We start from the raw sequence: 8,438 nt of genomic DNA on the forward strand, positions 1-8,438 counted from the left end.
TCTCTGTAACCGTGTAGACAGCAGGGTGATTGTGAGAGGCCAGACTGGCTGCATAAATAGCTTTATTATGTTCCTAAAGCTGCCAGCTCTGCCCACAGCTTCCATCTAAGCAGCATAAGGACTTTCCTTCACTCTCTTTCCTCACTCTGTGTGTGTGTGTGTGTGTGTGTGTGTGTGTGTGTGTGTGTGTGTGTGTGTGTGTGTGTGTGTGTGTGTGTGTGTGTGTGTGTGTGTGTGTGTGTGTGTGTGTGTGTGTATCTATAACTGAAGTACTTTCTGTGTTGAACTATAATGTTTGAGGGAATGAACAGTAGGGCTGTAACAGGCCAGAATTGTTCAAATCTCACCAACTACTACTCCCAACCCATGTACGTACCTGAAGAGTACGAATGAAAGCTGTGATTCTCTTCCTTGTGCATATGGGTATGAGAGGGAGAGAGAGAGAGTTCACTGCCCAGCCGAAACAACCTTTTAAGGCTGCAGCAGCCTTAGACCTGAGGTGGACTCACAAATAGCTCACACACACACACACACACACACACACACACACACACACACACACACACACACACACACACACACACACACACACACACACACACAGGGTCAATCTGATTGCTCTTGTAGAAGATTTGGTGCTGCAGAGACTCATACATCTGATGCCAGCTATTCTATCTTTCACTCACTCCATTTCTCTCCCTTGCCCTGTCACTCGCTCTCTCTCTCTCTCCATCTCTCTCCGTCTCTCTCCCTCCCTTGTCTGGCTCAGTTAGTAGAGCATGACGCTTGCAACGCCAGAAATGTGGGTTTGATTCCCGTGGCCATCCTACGTAAAATGTATGTATGGCTTGCATGCACGACTGTAAGTCATTTAGGATTACAGTGTCTGCTGAATGGCATAAACTCTCTCTACTCCCGACTGTTTCTTTAACAGGGAAAGGTAGAGGAGGATGAAAGGATGAAACTGCCTGTAGAGACCAGTGGCTCCCTAACAGTTGACTGCTATGAGCTAACTGAGGATTTGCCCCCCTTGCTCTTCAGGCTGTGTCCTAACTAAAAACATTGATTATGTTTACTAGTTAAACCACGCTTTAAGAAAGGCCATGTGAGCTGTCCCCCATGGTACACACACACACACACGCACGCACACACACAAACATGCTCACACACACAGGGACTGAGCTGGATAAAACATTCTAACACATCATGTGAGAGTGAGGTAACATAGCCAGTCTGGCTGTGGTTGCATAATGCCCTTGATACAGTCACACACACGCGCTTGCGTGCGCACCAGCACGGACGCCTGGGCACACGCGCACAATCAAACACACACACACACACACACAGGGTTTGGGGAGCACTTAGCAGGAACTCAGACTGCTACGACATCAGGAACTACTTTATTTTACTCTATTAGATTAATGCTCTGTGTGTGTGTGTGTGTGTGTGTGTGTGTGTGTGTGTGTGTGTGTGTGTGTGTGTGTGTGTGTGTGTGTGTGTGTGTGTGTGTGTGTGTGTGTGTGTGTGTGTGTGTGTGTGTGTGTGTGTGTGTGTTACATGGCTAACTCTGCTATCCCTGATCACAGAACCAAAGGACACACAGACAGGTCCTCAACGTGCACACTGTCATTGAAGCTAGCCTGCTGTTTGAGCATGGCTGCAGGACAGCAGATGAATGTTAAACCATTTCAAATGCAGCAGTAGACACAAAATGGCTGTCAGTGAAAACACCTAACCCTCTGCCTTTCCCCCTCTCTCCCTTCCCTCTGCCTTTCCCCCTCTCCTCCTCTCTCCCTTCCCTCTGCCTTTCCCCCTCTCTCCCTTCCCTCTGCCTTTCCCCCTCTCTCCCTTCCCTCTGCCTTGCCCCCTCTCCTCCTCTCTCCCTTCCCTCTGCCTTTCCCCCTCTCCTCCTCTCTCCCTTCCCTCTGCCTTGCCCCCCTCTCCTCCTCTCTCCCTTCCCTCTGCCTTGCCCCCCTCTCCTCCTCTCTCCCTTCCCTCTGCCTGCCCCCCTCTCCTCGTCTATCCCTTCCCTCTGCCTTTCCCCCTCTCCTCCTCTCTCCCTTCCCTCTGCCTTTCCCCCTCTCCTCCTCTCTCCCTTCCCTCTGCCTTTCCCCCTCTCCTCCTCTCTCCCTTCCCTCTGCCTTTCCCCCTCTCCTCCTCTCTCCCTTCCCTCTGCCTTTCCCCCTCTCCTCCTCTCTCCCTTCCCTCTGCCTTTCCCCCTCTCCTCCTCTCTCCCTTCCCTCTGCCTTTCCCCCTCTCCTCCTCTCTCACTTCCCTCTGCCTTTCCCCCTCTCCTCCTCTCTCCCTTCCCTCTGCCTGCCCCCTTCTCCTCGTCTCTCCCTTCCCTCTGCCTTGCCCCCTCTCCTCGTCTCTCCCTTCCCTCTGCCTTTCCCCCTCTCCTCGTCTCTCCCTTCCCTCTGCCTTTCCCCCTCTCCTCCTCTCTCCCTTCCCTCTGCCTTTCCCCCTCTCCTCCTCTCTCCCTTCCCTCTGCCTTTCCCCCTCTCCTCCTCTCTCCCTTCCCTCTGCCTTTCCCCCTCTCCTCCTCTCTCCCTTCCCTCTGCCTTTCCCCCTCTCCTCCTCTCTCCCTTCCCTCTGCCTTTCCCCCTCTCCTCCTCTCTCCCTTCCCTCTGCCTTTCCCCCTCTCCTCCTCTCTCACTTCCCTCTGCCTTTCCCCCTCTCCTCCTCTCTCCCTTCCCTCTGCCTGCCCCCCTCTCCTCGTCTCTCCCTTCCCTCTGCCTTGCCCCCTCTCCTCGTCTCTCCCTTCCCTCTGCCTTTCCCCCTCTCCTCCTCTCTCCCTTCCCTCTGCCTTTCCCCCTCTCCTCCTCTCTCCCTTCCCTCTGCCTTGCCCCCTCTCCTCCTCTCTCCCTTCCCTCTGCCTTTCCCCCTCTCCTCCTCTCTCCCTTCCCTCTGCCTTGCCCCCCTCTCCTCCTCTCTCCCTTCCCTCTGCCTTGCCCCCTCTCCTCCTCTCTCCCTTCCCTCTGCCTTGCCCCCCTCTCCTCCTCTCTCCCTTCCCTCTGCCTTTCCCCCCCCTCTCCTCCTCTCTCCCTTCCCTCTGCCTTGCCCCCCCCCTCCTCCTCTCTCCCTTCCCTCTGCCTTGCCCCCCCCCTCCTCTCTCCCTTCCCTCTGCCTTGCCCCCCCTCTCCTCCTCTCTCCCTTCCCTCTGCCTTGCCCCCCTCTCCTCCTCTCTCCCTTCCCTCTGCCTTGCCCCCTCTCCCCCTTCCTCTGCCTTTCCCTCTCTCCTCCTCTCTCCCCTCCCTCTGCCTTGCCCCCCTCTCCTCCTCTCTCCCTTCCCTCTGCCTTGCCCCCCTCTCCTCCTCTCTCCCTTCCCTCTGCCTTGCCCCCTCTCCCCCTTCCCTCTGCCTTGCCCCCCTCTCCTCTTCTCTCCCTTCCCTCTGCCTTTCCCCCTCTCTCCCTTCCCTCTGCCTTTCCCCCTCTCCTCCTCTCTCCCTTCCCTCTGCCTTGCCCCCTCTCTCCCTTCCCTCTGCCTTGCCCCCCTCTCTCCCTTCCCTCTGCCTTGCCCCCTCTCCTCCTCTCTCCCTTCCCTCTGCCTTGCCCCCTCTCCTTCTCTCTTCCTTCCCTCTGCCTTGCCCCCTCTCCTTCTCTCTCTGGCGCACCCCCCCCCCCCCCCCCCCCATCCCCAATCCCCACTCTCTGCCAAAAGGTGTTCCTGTACTGATACTTAGCTCAGTCTGCCAACAGTTAGATTTGTCCTTGGATCTCTTTCCTCTATTCCCCCTCTTTCTAGTCCCCCTGCCTTGCCCCTCTGACCAGCTCTTTCTCCCCCCTCTTCTCACTCTCTCTCTTCTCCTCTCCACCTCTCTGTTGCCCAACCTCCCCCTCCCTCATCTTGCTACCTTTCTCTCTCCCTCTCTTCCTCAACCCTGTCTCTCAGATGGAAAGGAAACAAGCAGAGAAAGCCACTAGAGCCGATTGGATCTCCCTTTACAATAAGTGTCCCTATAATACCTATGCACTGGTAGCTACAGTCTCTGGGTCTGCTCTTGACTCAGGTCTCAAAACAGATTTACAATCACATATGACCGATAAGATAATAGAGAGCTGGACCAAACTTCACCGTTTTCAAAAATTTGAGAGAGAGAGAGAGAGAGAGAACCCAGGAACTCTTATAGGGATGCCCTGTCCCTGCTCTGTTATAGGAGGACAAAGTATCTTTAGATACTGCTATGACTCCAACCCCAACAGCACTCCTGCCCATATCATGGGATCAACATTTGCTCCAGGAATCCAAAGTGAATCCAAAACAGAGCGAGAGCCTCTGTTAGTAAGCTACTGTGAGTCCACCATCCAGTATGTTGCCAGTTGCCGTGACAACAGAAGCCCCACACCAACATCTCCTCACCATTTCTCAGTGTCTCAATCCAGCACCTGCTACTTCTCATTATGCCACTACATCACTCAACAATACCTCTATACTGTAGCTATGTCACTCAGCTATACTCTCAGCTATCTGTCCTACCCACACAACACATATCAGATACAGAATTGGTATCACAAATTGTTCTGGCAATCCTCCCAAAACTTCATTGGGAGGAAGGATGTTTGAAATGCTTTTTACACTTGTATCACAAACCATTTTTGAGAAAATCATAATGGAAGTGGCAATTTCAGGCCCTTTTTAGACATATGCATGGCTCCTGTAATGCTACAGACAACATCTTTGTGTAATTACACTTAGTGTATAAAACATTAAGAACAACTTCCTAATATTGAGTTCCACCCCTTTTTGCCCTCAGAACAGCCTCAATTCGTCGAGACATGGACCCTACAAGATGCCACGCCTTCCATAGGGATGCTGGCCCATGTTGACTCCAATGCTTCCCACAGTTGCGTCAAGTTGGCTGGATGTCCTTTGGGTGGTGGACCATTGTTGATACACACGGGAAATGGTTGAGCATGAAAAACCCAGCAGCGTTGCAGTTCTTGTCACACTCAAACCGGTGCGCCTGACACATACCACCACACCCCGTTCAAAGGCACTTCTATATTTTGTCTTGCCCATTCACCCTCTGAATGGCACACATACACACTCCATAGCTCAACTGTCTCAAGGCTTAAAAATCCTTCTTTAACCGGTCTCCTCCTCTTCATCTACACTGTGGATTTAACAGGTGACATCAGTAAGGGATAATATCTTTCGCCTGGATTCACCTGGTCAGTCTGTGTCATGGAAATAGCAGGTGTTCCTAATGTGTTGTACACTCAGTGTATACTCCTTATAGTGTGCTCTAAAATATGGAGTGTATTTATATTCTGAAATACACATTTTCACATTCATTTATTCAACATTCCTAATATTATTATAAATATCTGAAAAGTATCACTTTGCTTATTTTTATACATATTGTTTGTAACAACACAGGCCTACTCTTCAATCAGCTACTGTTGATGGAATTATCATTTTTATACATAGAAATTGACATTATAGGTTATTAACCAATCACAGCCCTCCTGTAGGATTGCACATTCAGCAAATCACCAGCAGAGGGAGTTCCCTTTGAATCCATTTTCCCATTCACTGCGTTGGTGGTGTTGATAAAAATGTATCATAACTTTAAACTTTGCAGAGCGCCCACTCTGGAAATGTGATGTACTTATAGAGTATTTTATTTAAAACCATATGTCTAAAATTGAACAAAATCTAAAAGGGTACTTCTGTTATATTCATAGTTTTAATGTTAAATAAATGAATGTGTAACATTTTATTTCAGAAAGTAGCGATACTCCATATTTTATAGCACACTGTTAGGAGTATAATGACACCAAGGTGTTTTCTGTATCATGTACGGTTCACAGATCATTGGGTATTACAGGAGGCGTGTATATCTCTAAAAAGGGCCCAAAATGCCCACTTTCATAATGATTCCCCCCCCCCAAAAAAAATGTGTGTTACAGAAGTAAAAAGCATATGAAACATCCTTCCACCCAATGAAGTTTCTATGTGAGAATTGTCCGAAAAATCTGAGATACCCTAAATATTTTTGAGCCATGCAGGTAAATGTCAACCCGTGTGTGAGTGTGTAGGCTACTGTAATAGAACTAGCGTGGAATCGCCCCATTACAGTAGCCTACACACTCACACACTGGTTCTAATTTACCTGGTCTAATTTCTCTAATGGATCACACTTTATCCTACAACAAGGGCATACAAGTTAACACTTTATTTGAGAAAACAACCACTATTACACCAATCAGTGAAATAATTCCGAGGTTAGAAGATGGTGGGCCTGCCCTGGCCTGTAACTGGTTTCTTGAAGTAAGCTCAAAGCACACCTGTCCTGACCCTGACACTAAAGTGGAAGGCTCTACTTGACCGTCCTGTTTCAGCTGCTATGGTAACAGTGGACAATACCTTCTGGCACTTACTCTGAACAACACCACAGTTGGTAACTACCTGGTACCAAATGGTACATAGTGGTGCTCATTTCAGTTCAGCGCAAAGACACTGGAAAGTCATTTGTTATTAAGCAATAATTATGTAAGTGCTACTTTGCTCTTATATCTAGCCATGTAAATACCAGGTAAAACGCGGAACTCCACCCTGAGATCAGATCTTGGCCATTTGTGAAACAGACTCCAGTGATCTGCTTGCTTTGGCTCTCTCTCACACAGGCCAGGAGTGTTTCAAACAGCCTATAGAAGGACTAAAGTGTCCTTATAGGCTAGCCTACAACACCATCGGCCCTTCTCAAAAGGTTTGGACTTCTTGGTGTAATGGGTTGTTTTATACACTCTCAAAGTGTGACATGTATTTTACAGTGATTTCATCAATCTGCAGTTGCCTCCAGGATGTGTGTATAACCCTTCACACCACCACTTGGACCATTAATAGGCTCACTCTACAACTCACTCTCATCAGAGGTCTGGACCCTTAATGGCACAGGACGCAATGCACTTGCCAAAGGGTTAGTGGTTCAAGACCAGGCCGAGGCCAGTGGGGAATGCCTACGTCTTCCACCTGCTCCACAACACACGCACACGCGCGCACATACACACACACTAGCCTACCTAGTGAGATCAAAACTCGCTACAAATTAACTGTTTATTTTGAGATATTGCATTCTCTTTTTTTAAACCACAGCCAACCGCAAAATAAAGTATCATAAATTAATAAAATCATGTTCAACTCACATTTAGACTACAATAACGCAAGTGTGTAAGAGATTATGGTCAACTACTTACCCATGTCCAATGTTGTCGAACACTTGAGACTATTGTGTAAATTAGTCATCAAGATCATTTAAAATCCATTTGGTCACATTTACAGAACCGGCGTCTGCGCTGACAGCGTCCTTGGTAGCTGTCAAATGGAGCAAGTTTTTTTATACAGAAAACCTGAGGAAAATGGCGTCAACAGTGCGCTGAAAAAAAGGCAAAAATAATTATAGCCGATCTGATAATCAAATCAATGTTCACAAAAATCCAAGGTTGTGATTGAATCAACGTCCCTTTCCTGTGAAATATAGCGCGTAAAAAACCTTGCTTACGGGTTTACTAAGCACAAGATTTACAGGGCCACTGCAGAGATCCCATCGCCATGTCCGTGGCTGGTCAGTCCGCGAGTTAAGCGCTGCTTCCCTCTCAATCCTTGACTCCGGGGGAGGATCGGAGCAAACCGTTTTACTGCATTGAACACAAACCAGCAGAACACAGATTGTATCCGAATAGCCTCAAACCCCACATTCAACGGTAACGTCACTGGAGAGATCGTGGTTGGATGCGTAAAAGTGGGAGAAGGTGTTGGTTATCAGAAGACTGGTGTTTTCCCTTCCCGGTGGGTCGGAATTGGGGGGGAGTGGGGGGTGTTCTGTTCGCTCGCTCGATCTAGCTCCGTGTGTGTCAGGTTCGGTTGATAATGATCTCACCGAGAGACGGGACTGTAGAGGCAGCTCGCGCTTTGGTAGAGAGGAGAGCGCAGTGTCGCCTCCACCTGGTAGCGAGTGGTAGACTAGTCTAAACCCACTTCCCTACTAGCCTACACACAGGACATTCCTGTTTGTTTCAACCTGTTTCATAACAGGAAAGGTGATCACTGGTCAGTTCCCGTCAATCACCAACTTTTCCTGTAGGCCTATGTATACTCTGTATGTGATATCCTACTACCACGTCTGATGTTATGTCAAATAGTGTCACAGACACTTGAATAATCCAGTCATATTATTACTCTGAAGGCTTCCTCCTCTTTCGGAATTGGAGCAACACCAAACTGGTTTTATTTGATCGTAACAGTGTTGTTTACGTCCCTCTCCATGTCTTAACATAGGCTCGAGCCAACGACCCTAGCACACATCGACAAACAGTCGCCCGTGGAGCAGCGTTACCCCGGTTCTTGTAGAGCAAGTGAAACGACTGGGCTACTTCGATGTCTCGGAGTGATGTCACTGATTGAAAGCTATTAGCGCACACCAATAACTAACTAG

At 49.0% G+C, this 8,438-nt stretch overlaps 1 protein-coding gene across 1 annotated transcript in view; it reads right to left on the minus strand.

Annotated features, from left to right (window-relative positions):
* setbp1 (SET binding protein 1) overlaps positions 1-7,943 on the minus strand; it is a 56,037-nt gene extending 48,094 nt beyond the window's left edge. Inside the window, exon 1 of the mRNA XM_036979922.2 lies at positions 7,201-7,943. The gene's annotated coding sequence lies outside the window, so the exon portion shown is untranslated. The remainder of the gene's footprint in view (positions 1-7,200) is intronic.
* Between the last annotated feature and the right edge of the window lie 495 nt (positions 7,944-8,438).

This window comes from Oncorhynchus mykiss, chromosome 6 (genome assembly GCF_057628025.1).
Source record: "Oncorhynchus mykiss isolate SJ-2025 chromosome 6, ASM5762802v1, whole genome shotgun sequence".
In the NCBI taxonomy this organism is placed as follows: Eukaryota; Metazoa; Chordata; class Actinopteri; order Salmoniformes; family Salmonidae; genus Oncorhynchus; species Oncorhynchus mykiss.